Source organism: Moschus berezovskii, chromosome 9, assembly GCF_049115385.1.
Source record: "Moschus berezovskii isolate FMDL1 chromosome 9, NW_MosBer_1.0, whole genome shotgun sequence".
Lineage (NCBI taxonomy): Eukaryota > Metazoa > Chordata > Mammalia > Artiodactyla > Moschidae > Moschus > Moschus berezovskii.
In genome coordinates, this window is record NC_142468.1 from 25,816,520 (window position 1) to 25,830,192 (window position 13,673).

Genomic DNA, 13,673 nt, shown 5'->3' on the forward strand with positions numbered 1-13,673 from the left:
AGCTACTGAATACTGTAAAAGGATACGAGTTCAAAAGTTAAGAAATATCAGTCATAGGACTTTAAGAAAACAAAATTGATGCTAATGGTAATTTTCAAAATAAAATGTAGAACATGCTTTATATCAGATATATTGAGAGTGTGTTATGCCAATTTTTAATCAGGTTATCCATTTTTTTCTTATTTACATACTTTGATATAAGATGACTAGCAATTGGTTAAAACACTTTAATATTATTTGTATTATCTAACAACGGGTCCAGTGGGGTTAAGCAAATGTGAAAAATTCTTTTTTCCCATTCCAAGGTTTCAGCCCTATCGTATTCATTTGGGTTATTTGTAAATACCCTAGGCAGCTTAGTTCTTCAAATAAAAATCTGTTTTGACAAGAACTCCTTAGCCTGAGAAAATTTTCAAGCTGTTCTGTCTGCAGGTCCGGGAGAGAATGAACGGGTACTTTTAGGAATAGCATCTTTTCTTCCACATAGCAATAAGAAAGGTAATTAGTTCTCAATTTATGTCAGCCTTTAATAAAGCAGTTGCCAAACCACAAATCTACAACTATTTTCTAGGGACATCATCTTGTCATGTCATCATCATACTTGTCATGTCAAGTAGAGCCCTAGAAACAAAAGCTAGGATGATAAGGCTATAAAATGATTCGGGGGGAAAAAAAAGATGAGAAGGGAAATTACAACACACAATTACTTTCAGAATTATCTTTCATATTCAGATGTGCCACTGCAGGCTAGTCCTTTCAGATCAAAGAAGAACCTATATCGTCAAGAGTCTTGTAAAGAGTTAGAGCCCTTAAGAATTCAAGAAAGCCCAGATAAAATTCAGCAAGATGTGGTCAATGCTGTTTCCTCAATCAAGTTCTAGAGTTGCTGATTCTCTTTGCTTGAGACTGAACTCATGGACAGACTCCTCAGGCTATAAAGATTCCCACTTCAGCCACGGAAGATCTAAGAAGAACAGAGCGGGTCTGATGTCCAGAGACCAATTCATCATTAAGTTTCTTACAATATTATACAAGGATCTGGGAGTAAATAATGTTCTCAAACTGATTCAAAGCTTTATTATTATTATTAATTCATAGTTAAGAGAGCAAAGAGTATTGACATTTGTTAGATTTTTCATGATTTGTAAGAAATAAAACACTCTGAATAATTCTGAAATTCATACGAATCAAAATGTCCTTCACATATTTTTCAATAAACATTTTCTTTTAGAACTGCTTTGAGATGTACAGAGCTATTGCAAAGTTAGTCCAGAGATCCCACATACCTCACAACCAGTTTTTCATATTATATCTTACATTAGTTTTAATATTTTTTAAGGAAAAAAGACAGTAAAGGAATATAATTAAAACATCTGACCTTTAGTTTTCAAACTGTAGATTTTTTTGCTGAAAAGAAGACTCACATCTACATTAAAAAATATATCTGTATTTCTTGAGAAAAGAGTTTAATTAGAACCCAATGTTTCAAGAACTGAAGTCTAAGGAAAAGAGGATAATTTATGAAATGAAGCATAATTCAAGAGTCTTAATGTGTCTTCAAGTAAGTTGGTGACAGAATATATTAAATCTTTCTGTAATGTCAAAGATAACACAGAGAAAGGGAAAAAAGTCTATTATGTTTGCTTCTGGAATGAGAAAGGTCTACATATACGCGTAACCAATGGAAGACTCTAAGGCAGAGAGTGATAAGAGAAAATGAATGGCTGTTTGGAATGATAATAGTTAGACAAAACACTGAAAAGACTCAGAGCTATAGCCCATTTTTTTTTTTAAACTAAAATGATATTTAAAAGTCCGCAAAATTCAAAGGGTCTTGTTCATAAAATATTCAGAAAAAAGAGAGAGATAGCAAGAAACAGAAAAAGTTATTTTCTAACACAAGATTAGGCTCATCAGAATAAATATCTAGGAAAAAAAAAGCAGATATATAATAGGTAAACAAAGCAACAACTCTGAGATGGATAGGAACTTATTCTGATGGAAAGGAACCTTACATAAGAAAACCCCTTATCAGAGCTGAGTCTTCGTTATCCACCACTGTTACAAAGTAGCAACAAATAAAGAGATTTATGGAATTCTATTAACGTGAAACAGAGCCATTGTTATACATACATACATTCACATACATAATCTCCGAATTTCTTACCAAACAGACTTTGTCAGTTACCACTGATCCTGGTTTTAGACTTTTCTGTTGATGTCTGCAAAAAACTTGAAATGTGTATGTATCATTCGTAAGCAAGAATATAGAGAAGGGCTTCATTACTAAAAGCTTTACTTTAATCATGTTATCATTCTATCAGGGTAGCTATTTCTGATGATAAAATCTGGTTTTGTTTGCTTCTTGAGTGCCTAATGCACTCTCTTCTATATTTCTCTACTAGAAATGCCAAAATGCAGGCAGGATAATTCTGTTCTGCGCTCTAATTCTTTTGCTTTTTCCCCTCCTTATGGTTTTACGCTGCTCCCTCCACTCATCTCTTCCTTTCTCATTCCCTCCCTATCTCCCCTTCTCTCTCTCACACACACATCACGTACACACACTTGGAATATGATACACTTCCAACAGATGGAGGCTCACTAAGAAGCAATTCTTGTTGGTGAGTGGGAGACGGGGAAATATAGAATGAAAATGTTCCCCCATAAGTCCCCTGGGAGAGAGTCTTACTTCTCCCTCCTTTGGCCTTGATTATCACTGAGTGATCAAGTATAGGTGAAACTTTTTTCATTTAATAAATATTTACTAAGCACTTAATGTATACAAGGAAACATGGGATATCACAATAGAATAAGAAATTCTACACATAAATAACCACAATAGTAGACAATTTAAATGTTTTAAGATCGTGGTAAACAAGGAATTAAGGAACAGAAGAGGGAAAAATCACTTTCAGTTGGACTGAAAGGGTTATGAATAAAACTGCATTTAAAATAAACCTTTAACATATAATTTATTGTGTTTTTGAAATGCTAAGTAAATGTACTTTTTCCATTATTCAATGGAAGTCCATAATGCAAAGAATAATTGTGAAGGGCAAAGTGAAATTACTTTACAAACTCTATAAATTATATTTATAATGTAGGGTTTTGTATACCAGGTCTTCTTAAAGTCAGACTCATCAATAGACACATGTATTCTTGCTCCTTTCAATGATGATGTTATTTAAGTTTTAGAATAGGAGGTAAATTTGTCAAAATTACTTAAGACATTCTGTTCTACTTGAAGAACTGCAGAGAGGTTTAAGATACAAGTTTTTTTTTCTAATTCAAGCTCTGTTATGAATTCAATTTTGTGATTTTGCTTCAATTTGGTAATTATAATTGATATAAAAATTACCTCTCTCCATAACCTCTCCCTGCTCACCCATCCTTTTATCTCAGAGATAATATGAGACTAAAATACATGTATACGCTCAAAGCTAATTCAAACACACTATCTCATTTATCCTCATAATCTCAAGAGACATTACTTCGCACTGGATTAATGTTGTACTATCTGTATTTAGTGCTATGAGGTGGCCCAATCACAGGCCCTTATAAGCTAACAATGTTATGTAACAATTTTACAGTTATAATTCTGCAGTAAAGCTGTCACCATAGTACATATAAGAAGGACTTCAGATAAAACAGACTTAAGAGTCCTTTTGTTCAGTTCTTTTTTAAAAAAACACTACCTGACACTGTTAGTTTCTGAGAATGACTCTATCTCAACAGAACTGAAATATGCATTTGCTTTCACTGTCCTGTAAATAAACACTGGGAAGCATATTTAAATCAATATTCCTCTAACTAATACAGTGTATTAAAGGAAGCAGCATCTGTTAAGCCTAAATGATTACTAATTCACTAAAGGCACCACAAAATGCTAAAATACTTATTTTACTTGGGTTACAACACAAAAATAGTCACTCTGGGATGTGAAGAGCCAGTTTAATTAGGAAGCCAGTTCAATTTCTATTTTGCTAAAAAAAAAAAAATAATAATAATAATAATTTTGAATCAGTTAGTAAACCATAAGCATTATTATATAACTTAGGCACTGCTAGGATTGAGAGATTTCTACTTCCTTCACTTAGTAAATTAGTACTAATTGAGAATTGATGTAATATTACAAAATAGTATCAATTCTGTGGCTTTTAAATCACAGATAAAACCTTTGCTGGGAAAGGTTGGGGGCGGGAGGAGAAGGGGACAACGGAGAATGAGATGGCTGGATGGCATCACCGACTCTGTGGACATGAGTTTGAGTGAACTCCGGGAGTTGGTGATGGACAGGGAGGCCTGACGTGCTGTGATTCATGGGGTCGCGGAGAGTCGGACACGACTGAGCGACTGAACTGAACTGAACTGAAAACCTTTTGCCAAGATTATTTAGATTTTCCATACAAATAAAAGCATCTTCAGAGGAAAATTTTCCACAGTGTGACTTCCTAGATGAAAACACTGAAGAAAACGGCTAAATCAACAACAAACAAAAACATTTAGTCAATATAAACTGGATATAAAATCTCCAGGCATCTCTTGCAAAGAATAAGTGCTCACTAACTGTTAGTTCAACAGGACTGCACGTACAAGACAAAGGTGATGTCAGATCCATTGTCGCAAAAATACACTAATCGGCGGCAAGCCAAAATTCAGAATTCAGGTCTTGATCCATTGCTCAGTGCTCTTATTTGCCCCCTCCCCATGAAGTCTTCAACAAAAGATGCAGTGGAAAGTGTGGGCTCACAGCAATGAGCTGGTCAGTGTTTTCTCAGCTTTATGAATGTCTACTTGAGAAATAAGAACTAAGTACATTTAAGGTGTACAATAGGATGCTTTAAAATATGTAAAAACTGAAATGATCACCAAAGTTAAACTAATTAACATATCCATCATCTCACACAGTTATAATTTAGTTTTTGGTGAGGAGAACAGTTAAGATCAACTCTCTTAGCAAATTTCAAGTACACAAAACAGTGTTATTATTAACAACTACAGTTACCAAGCTGTACATTAACTTTTTAGAACTTATACATCCCACGTAACTTAACCTTTGTACCGTCTGATCAACATCTCCATTTTCCCCACCTTCCTGACTTTGGTAACTACTGTTCCACTCTCTGCTTTCATGCATTTGAGTTTTTCAGACTGCACATATATGTGAGTATTTGTAGTATTTGTCTTTATGTGTCATATTTCATTTACCATAGTGTCCTCCAGGTTCATCCATATTGTTGTAAATAGCAGGATTTCCTCTTTTCTACTATGGCTGAATAACATTCCATTGCTGTTTGTATATACACATACTTTCTCTATCCCTTCATCCACTGACAGAACCATAGGTTGTTGCCATATCTTGGCTACTGTGAATAATGATGAAATGAACATGTGTGTACACATATCTCTTTGAGACACTGATTTTATTTTCTTCAGATACATATTCAGAAGTGGGCTTGCTGGAGTTATATGGTAGTATTTTTAATTTTTTGAGGAACATCTTGTTTTCCATAGTGGCTATACCAATTTACATTTCCACCAACCGGAATGGGTATAAAGGTTTTCTTTTCTCCACATACTCCACAACATTTACTATCTTTTGTCTTTCTTGATGGTAGCCATTCTAACGATTTTAAGGTGATCTGGCTTATCGTGGTTTTCACTTGCATTTTCCTAATGATTAGGAATATTGAGCACCTTTGCATATACCTGTAGACTCCTCGTATGTCTTCTGATGTGCAGAAGTTTAGTTTTATATAGTCTCATTATTGATTTGTTGTTGTTGTTTCTTAGGCTTATGGTGTCATAGCTAAAAAAAAAAATCACTGCCAAGTCCAATGTCAAAGAGCTTTCCCCTCTGTTTTCTTCTATTAGTTTTACAGTTTCAAGTCTTACAGTTAAGAATCAAAACCCTATGAATCCTTCCAGCTTCTCTCTAATAACATTACTTCTATAGGGAGGAATTAAAAGACAAATAGCTATTTCCAATAAAGAAAGGTCAGTAAAAACTAGAGGACTGAGTCAGGTAAGTTAAGTTTTATTGTGCTCTTTGTTTACTATAATCACAAGACTAAATAGTTTTTAATTTGCTTATTTAAAAACATTTGCAACATCTAGGTTTGTGGTGGTAATGAAGAAAAGATTCATTAATAGTGTGGAGAAGACACTTCATTGTACTGGAAACAATTTGGTTTTATTTCTCTAAAATTATTTTCAGAAACCAAAGCAGAGAACGTAATGAAGCTAACAGCGGAATTAAAGTACTGCATAGTGGTAATTAAAATAAAGACTCTGGGCATAGTTAACCATGAAAGAGCAAGTTAAAAAGCATTCTCATTTTCAAAAGCCAACACCGGAAATCACTGTCTTTTAACATATCACGAATATTTTCATAGCAAAGTTACAGTAGTATTCAGGTGTGTTTTTCACACCTCTAGACACCTGCCAATGCAGGAGACATGGGTTTGATCCCTGGGTTGGGAAGATCCCCTGGAGTAGGAAATGGCAACCCTCTCCAGTATTCTTGCCTGGAAAATTCCACGGACAGAAGATCCTGGAGAGCTACAGTCTATAAGGCTGAAAAGAGCTGGAAAGGACTGAGTGCACACACACAGCGAAGAACAATCTGTTGTAAATATTAATAGTAAGGAAAAAACTAGCTTACCCACCAGTAGACCACCCAGTGCTTCAGGAAATCAATTTCCCTGTGGGTATTTTGTAACATTTTAAGAGTAAGAGATCAAGATACATAGTTTACAGACTGTTATCCTGATGGATTGAAGCAAAAGGTAGGTAGCTATTACATGGTTATAGAAGAGAAAAGCTCTTCTTCGTAAGTAAAGCCAGTAACTGGCTTACTTTAAATGCATTTTTTAAACTTTTGCCCTTTGCCTAGAAATCTCTACTGAATGTCTGAAAATCATCTTTAAAAAGATGGAAATTCTACAGACCCAGTAGAAAGCAACAAACAAAGTGGAGAATTTCTTCCACTGATAGTCTCTGAGACAGTGTTCTGTCACCTCTGGGTATTCCAGATAGTCCCTAAAAGACCTCTGTGTCAAGTTCAGTACACCAGAGCAACCTCAGGAACACTGTCTGCTTCCATAAGGGCCACAGAGAAAAGACAGAGAAAGAATGAGATGCATCCAAGCTTAATTCTCTCATTCAAAATCACAACTCCCTCCAAGGCTAGAGAGGAAAAGTTGTTACCTGAGGAGCCTGATTCTGCCAATCCTACATGAATGCACAAAAAATGACTTCCTCAAGTACCTTCAATATTTCTTCCTAAGTTGACAGCTTGATTCCCAGGTCTCAGAACCAACTGAACTGGTCAGGTTAAAACTAGCATGCTTTACAAAATTAAGGTCGAATTTCGGAAAGCCTTTCCATCTACCATTATTTTACTTAACAAGACTTATGGGGCTTTCCTCCTCAAAATTAAAATACAGGAATGATACTGGCAGATAGTCTCTACAAAAAAAAAAAAAGAGAGGGAGAGGGGAAAAAGGGGGAGAAGGCAGTAGTATGTGAAAGGGGGACGAGAAAAGGAGAAGGGAAGAGAGAGGAGAGAGAGGGAGGGAAGACAGAGGGTGAGGGAACAGGGTGGGAGTGGGAAAAGAGGAGGGAAGAAGCGGAAAGAAGGATAAAAATAAGGCAAGCTCCAGAAAGGTTAGCTGTGTCTTATATAGGATTCACAACTAAAATAGATTAGCAGACACAAAAGAGAAACAGTAGCTGGAATTTTGTTCTTGTGCAAAGGCTTTGTTTTGTTTTAAATAAAAGAATAACAACACTGTTAAGCCAGCTCTTACATTCTGCAAAATGCCATTCTTCGGGGTAGAAACGATACTTATAGCTCTTGTCCCTCACTGATTTTTAATCAAACCATCAACAATAATTAAACCACACGTCAAATCTTGCTACTACTTCTCCTGGATAGAGGCTTTGTCCCACTTTTCCATGTAGCTGGCCAAGCACTGAGAATCCACTATAAGGAAAATAGAAATTTCTTTGAAATCCTTAGCTATTATTATTTTAATTAAAAAACCTCTTTAGATCACTTTTCTCACTGCCTCCGTATAACAGTGCTCTAAACAATTCACGTTATTTTCTTTACTTTTGAAAATCTTAAATTCTACATTTTTTGATGTTTATTTGTAAATAAATTAAGACCCACAATAGATTGCAAAAACAGTAGTTACTGTGTACCTTCCATACAGCTTTCTTCAATGAACACATCTTACTTAACCACAATGCCGAATTCCTGATTATCAACATCAGGAAATTGATATTAAACAACATTATTAACTACAAAACAGATTTTTAAGAGAGATAGGAATACCAGATCAACTTACCTGCCTCCTGAGAAACCTGTATGAAGGTCAAGAAACAACAGTTAGAACCAGACATGAACAACAGACTGGTTCCAAATTGGGAAAGGAGTACATCAAGGCTGTATATTGTCACCCTGCTTATTTAACTTATATGCAGAGTATGTCATGGAAAATACCAGGCTGGATGAAGCATAAGCTGGAATCAAGATTGCTGGGAGAAATATCAATAACCTCAGATATCAGATGACACCACCCTACTGGCAGAAAGAAAAGAGGAACTAAAAGAGCCTCTTAATGAAGGTGAAAGAGGAGAGTGAAAAAGTTGGCTTAAAACTCAACATTCAAAAAAACTAAGATCATGGTATCTGGTCCCATCACTTCATGGCAAATCGATGGGGGAAAAATGGGAAAAATGGAAACAGTGACAGACTTTATTTACTTGGCCTCCCAAATCACTGCAGATGGTACCTGAAATTAAAATATGCTTGCTCCTTGGAAGAAAAGCTATGACAAACCTAGATAGCACATTAAAAAGCAGAGACATAACTTTGTCAACAAAGGTCCATAAAGTTAAAGCTATGGTTTTTCCCATATATGGATGTGAGAGCTGGACCATAAAGAAGGCTGAGCGCTGAAGAACTGATGCTTTCGAACTGTGGTACCAGAGAAGATTCTTGAGAGTCCTTTGGACAGCAAGGTCAAACTAGTCAATCCTAAAGGAAATCGAACTTAATATTCACTGGAAGGACTCACAGTGAAACTCCAATACTTGGCCACCTGATGTGAAAAGCCAGCTCACTGAAAAAGACCCTGATGCTGGGAAAGATTGAGGGCAGTAGCAGAAGAGGGTGACAGAGGATGAGATGGTTGGATGGCATCACTGGCTCAATGGACATGAGTTTGAGCATATTGTGGGAGATAGTGAGACATGGAAGCCTGACATGCTGCAGTCCACGGGGTTGCAAAGAGTCAGACACAACTGAGCGACTGAATAATAACAAAAATAGATCTTATTTGGATTCACTGGTTTTTACATGCACACTTTTTTTTTTTTGGTGTAGTACTTTTAAAACCTATACAGACTCACGTAACTACTACCATAATCAATACACAAACTGTTTCATCAACACAAAAAAATCCTTGTACACTATCCCCTTTAGAGTCACACCCTTCTTCAAACCTTAATCTCCAGAATCAATGATCTCTTTTTATCACTTGGCATAATGCTCTTGGGATCCATCTAAGTTACTGTGTGTATCAATAATTCATTCTTTTTTATTGCTGAGTAGTATTCTGTTATATGGAATGTACCACAGTTAATTTACCCATTGAAAGACATTTGGGTTGTTTTCAAAGTTTGATCATTACAATTAAGTTGCCATGTATGTGAGTATATACATTTTTGTGTGTCCATGAGTTTTCATTTCTCTAGGATGAGTGTACAGCAGTATGATTGCTGAATCACACGATAAGGACAAGTTTAAGTTTATAGCAAACTGCCAAACTGTTTCCCAGAATGGCTGTACCATTTTACATTCTCATGAAGAATCTATGGGAGGGCTAGCTGCTCAACATTATTTTAGCCATTCTGATAGGTAGGTAGTGATATCTCATTGTGTTGTCAAGTTGCATTTTTTAAAATAGTTAATGATTTAAACACATTTTCATGTGCTTATCATTCATATTTACTCTTTGGTAAAGTTGTCCAAAACTTTTACCCATTTTTTAAACTGAACTATTTCTGATTATTGAGATTAGAAAGTTCTTAATACATTCTGGATACAAGACCTTTCTTGGACATGTGATTTGCAGACTTCCTTCTAGTCTATGGCCTGCCTTTTCATCTTCTTTAAAGGGTCACATTCCCAGATCAAAAGTTTTTAATTTTTATAAAGTCCATTTATTTATTTTTCTTTTGGTGAACCATTTTGGTGTCATGTTTAAGAACTTTTTGCTGCTGCTGCTAAGTCACTTCAGTCGTGTCCGACTCTATGTGACCCCATAGACGGAAGCCCATCAGGCTCCCCCGTTCCTGGGATTCTCCAGGCAAGAACACTGGAGTGGGTTGGCATTTCCTTCTCCAATGTGTGAAAGTGGAAAGTGAAAAGTGAAAGTGAAGTCGCTCAGTCGTGTCCGACCCTTAGCGACCCTACGGACTGCAGCCTACCAGGCTCCTCCATCCATGGGATTTTCTAGGCAATAGTACTGGAGTGGCTTGCCATTGCCTTCTCCGTTAAGAACTTTTTAGCCTAAGTTATAAAGATTTATACTAAGTTTTTCTTTATAGTTTCACATATAGAAAGCTTTATAGCTTGACACATCACATTTATCTGTCAGATTTACTATCCATTTTGAGTTAAGTAATTCTAAGTAGAGTGTGAGGTTTAGGTCAAGGGTGATTTTTTGCTTATGAGGTGTACAATTATTCCAACATCATTCATTGAAAAGACTATGCTTCCTTCCTTGAATTCCTTCTGCTTTCTTCTCAAAAATCAATTCCCATTCATAAGTATATACTCAAAGGAAATGAAAACTCAAACAAATACATGTAGAAGCATATCTTAGCAGTACTCAAATAACAAAAGGCAGAAACAGCCCAAATGTCCATCAACAAATGAATGGACAAATACTGGAATATCAATACAAGGCGTGAAGTACTAAAACAAGCTACAGCATGTATGCAACTTGAAAATATTATGCCAAGTGAAAGAAGCAGTCAGGTCACATATTGTATGATTCCACTTACATTAAATATTCATATATCAAAATATTTTTTATCATTTATACACACACACACATATATCATGACCAAGTAGGGTTATTCTAGGAAAGCAAAGCTGGTTAAGTATTCCAAATTGATTCAATGTAACCATTAACAGTTTAATTAACACTAATTAATAAGAACCAGCACTTGACAAAATCCAACACCCATTTCTGCTTTCCTGTGCATGCTCTGAACCTCTTTTAGTATTCAACACTGACTCGTCTATAGTGGTTTTTGTTTTTTTTTTTCCCTAAAGTACATCTTGTCATAGAGTATTTTAAATAGCAGCACTGGGTATTATAGTTTCTGTACACAGAGTTTATTACAGTCTACTCATACCAACATTTTACTCTTTCAAGTAGAATGTAGAAATCCTACTAACTTTCAGCTCCCGTTATTGCTCTCTTTTATGATATCGTTGTCTTAAAAATTACCTTTGTATCTCAGGAAAAACTGAGAATGAAAAAAAGTTACCTTTATATACATTGAAAACTATATCAGACAATGTTATAAATTTTGATTTTCACCATCAAACATTTTAAAAATATAAGGGGAGAAAACCAGTCATTTACCCTGCATATACTCTCTCATTTGTACTTTTTTTTTTTTATTCCTGACAGTCCAAGTTTCTTTCTGTTATCATTTTCTGTCTGAAGAATTTCCTTTTCTAGAGCAAGTCTGCTGGCAAAAAACTCTCTTAGTTTTCCTTCATCTGAAAATGTCTTTACATCATCTTATATTTTCACTGCATGAAGAATTCCGGGTTGTTAGTTCTTTCATTTTGACACTTTAAAAATATCTTACCACTTCTTCTGGCTTCCATGTCTTCTGATTCAGAAGCATTGTAGCTAATAAAATGCTTTTCTCTAGTTGCTCTGAAGAATTTTCTCTTTGTCTTAGTTTTTAGCAAATTACTTATGAAGTGTCTGGGAATATATTACTTTGGGTCTTTCCCTTTAGGGATTTACCAAATTAAGGAAGTTTTCAAATCACTGCTTCAATCCTAAGATACAAACGTACAATTTTTGTTGTTGCTGTTATTGCCACAGGTCCCTGAGGCCCTCTTTACTTTCTAAAAAATCTTTATTCTCTCTGTTGTTATAATGGATAATTTCTATTGATCTGACTTTAAGTGCAGTCATTCTTCCCTGTTATAGCTATTCTACTATGAGCCAGTTTTTTACTTAGGTTATTATATTTTTCAGTTCTAAAATTTCCACTTGATTTTTTTATATATAGTCTATTTCTTTACTGAGACTTTAAATGTTTTCACTTGTTTCAAGCCTGTAATAGCTTTTTGGAGCATTTTCATTACTATAGCATCTTTAAAATCCTTGTCAGGTAGTTCCAACATCTGTGTCAACTCAGTGTGATGTCTGCTGATTACCTTCTGTCATGTGAATTATGGTTTTCCTGGTTCTTGGTATGATGATGAGTGTTATGTTCTGAGACTCTGCTTTCTATTTAAATTACCTAGTTTAGTAGGCAAACTGTTTTGGACTCCAGGCTCAATTTATGAGCTGTGGCTCAAATGTCAATTGAATTGTTAATGCCTTTCAGAAGTTTTGTTCTGCTCCACCTGTGGACTACCCAAAGGTCAGTTTGAAGTCTGATGGATACCACACCAAGCTCAGTTCTCAAACCTTTTTCTCTATTGATTCTGATCACTTTCAGAGGTCTGCCCAGGGTTTTAAACACAGATTGTAGGAAATCTCTTTATCTAACTCCCTTCTCTTCATAACCTCTCCTCTACCCTAGACGGGAGGGAAACAGGAACTGCCCCAATACTGCAGTGTGGTGACGGTGAACAAGCCTTTGTCCAAAGTCTCTGCAATTGTACCACCAGTTGAGAGAGGCAGGGGTGCCCTTCTTATCGCATGGAGGACATCACTGTGTGTGCAGTCTCTACAACTACGACACCTGATGAGAGCAGTGAGGAAATCCTTCTCATGATGTTCACCTGGAATAGGGTAGATATAATAAAAATTGGGACTTCCTTGGTGGCTCAGTGGTAGAGAATCTGCCTGCCAGTACAGGAGTTGTGGGTTCTGTCCCTGAGTGCAAACGATCCTCTGAAGAAGGAGACAGTACCTCACTCCAGTATTCTTGCTGGAAAATCCCATGGATATAGAAGCCTGGTGGGCTACAGTCCATGGGGTCACAAAGAGTCGGACACAACTGAAGTGACTTAGCATGCATGCATGTTCCAACAAAACTTTATTAACAAAAACAGTTGAGCTGAATTTGGCTGGAGGGTAGTTTTGCTGACCTCTAGTCTAGGGCTGCAAAATCTGTAAAAATAGTGTGGCTAAAGGAAAAGCAACATCGGACACAATGGGTAGGAATACATGTTCCATAAAGATATAAGAAATTATATCTTGCTCTATTTTGTATTCTACTTTGATAAAACTTTGGAGACTTTCTACCATTAGTGAGTCACATGGATTTAGACTTTCAATAAACCTAAGGAGATTTTTGGCTCAGATGGTAAAGCGTCTGTCTACAACGCGGGAGACCTGGGTTTGAGCCTTGGGTTGGGAAGATACCCTGGAGAAGGAAATGGCAAACCACTCCAG

At 36.0% G+C, this 13,673-nt stretch overlaps 1 protein-coding gene across 15 annotated transcripts in view; it reads right to left on the reverse strand.

Annotated features, from left to right (window-relative positions):
* FUT8 (fucosyltransferase 8) overlaps window positions 1-13,673 on the reverse strand; it is a 452,301-nt gene that overhangs the window by 80,824 nt on the left and 357,804 nt on the right. The window lies entirely within an intron of this gene.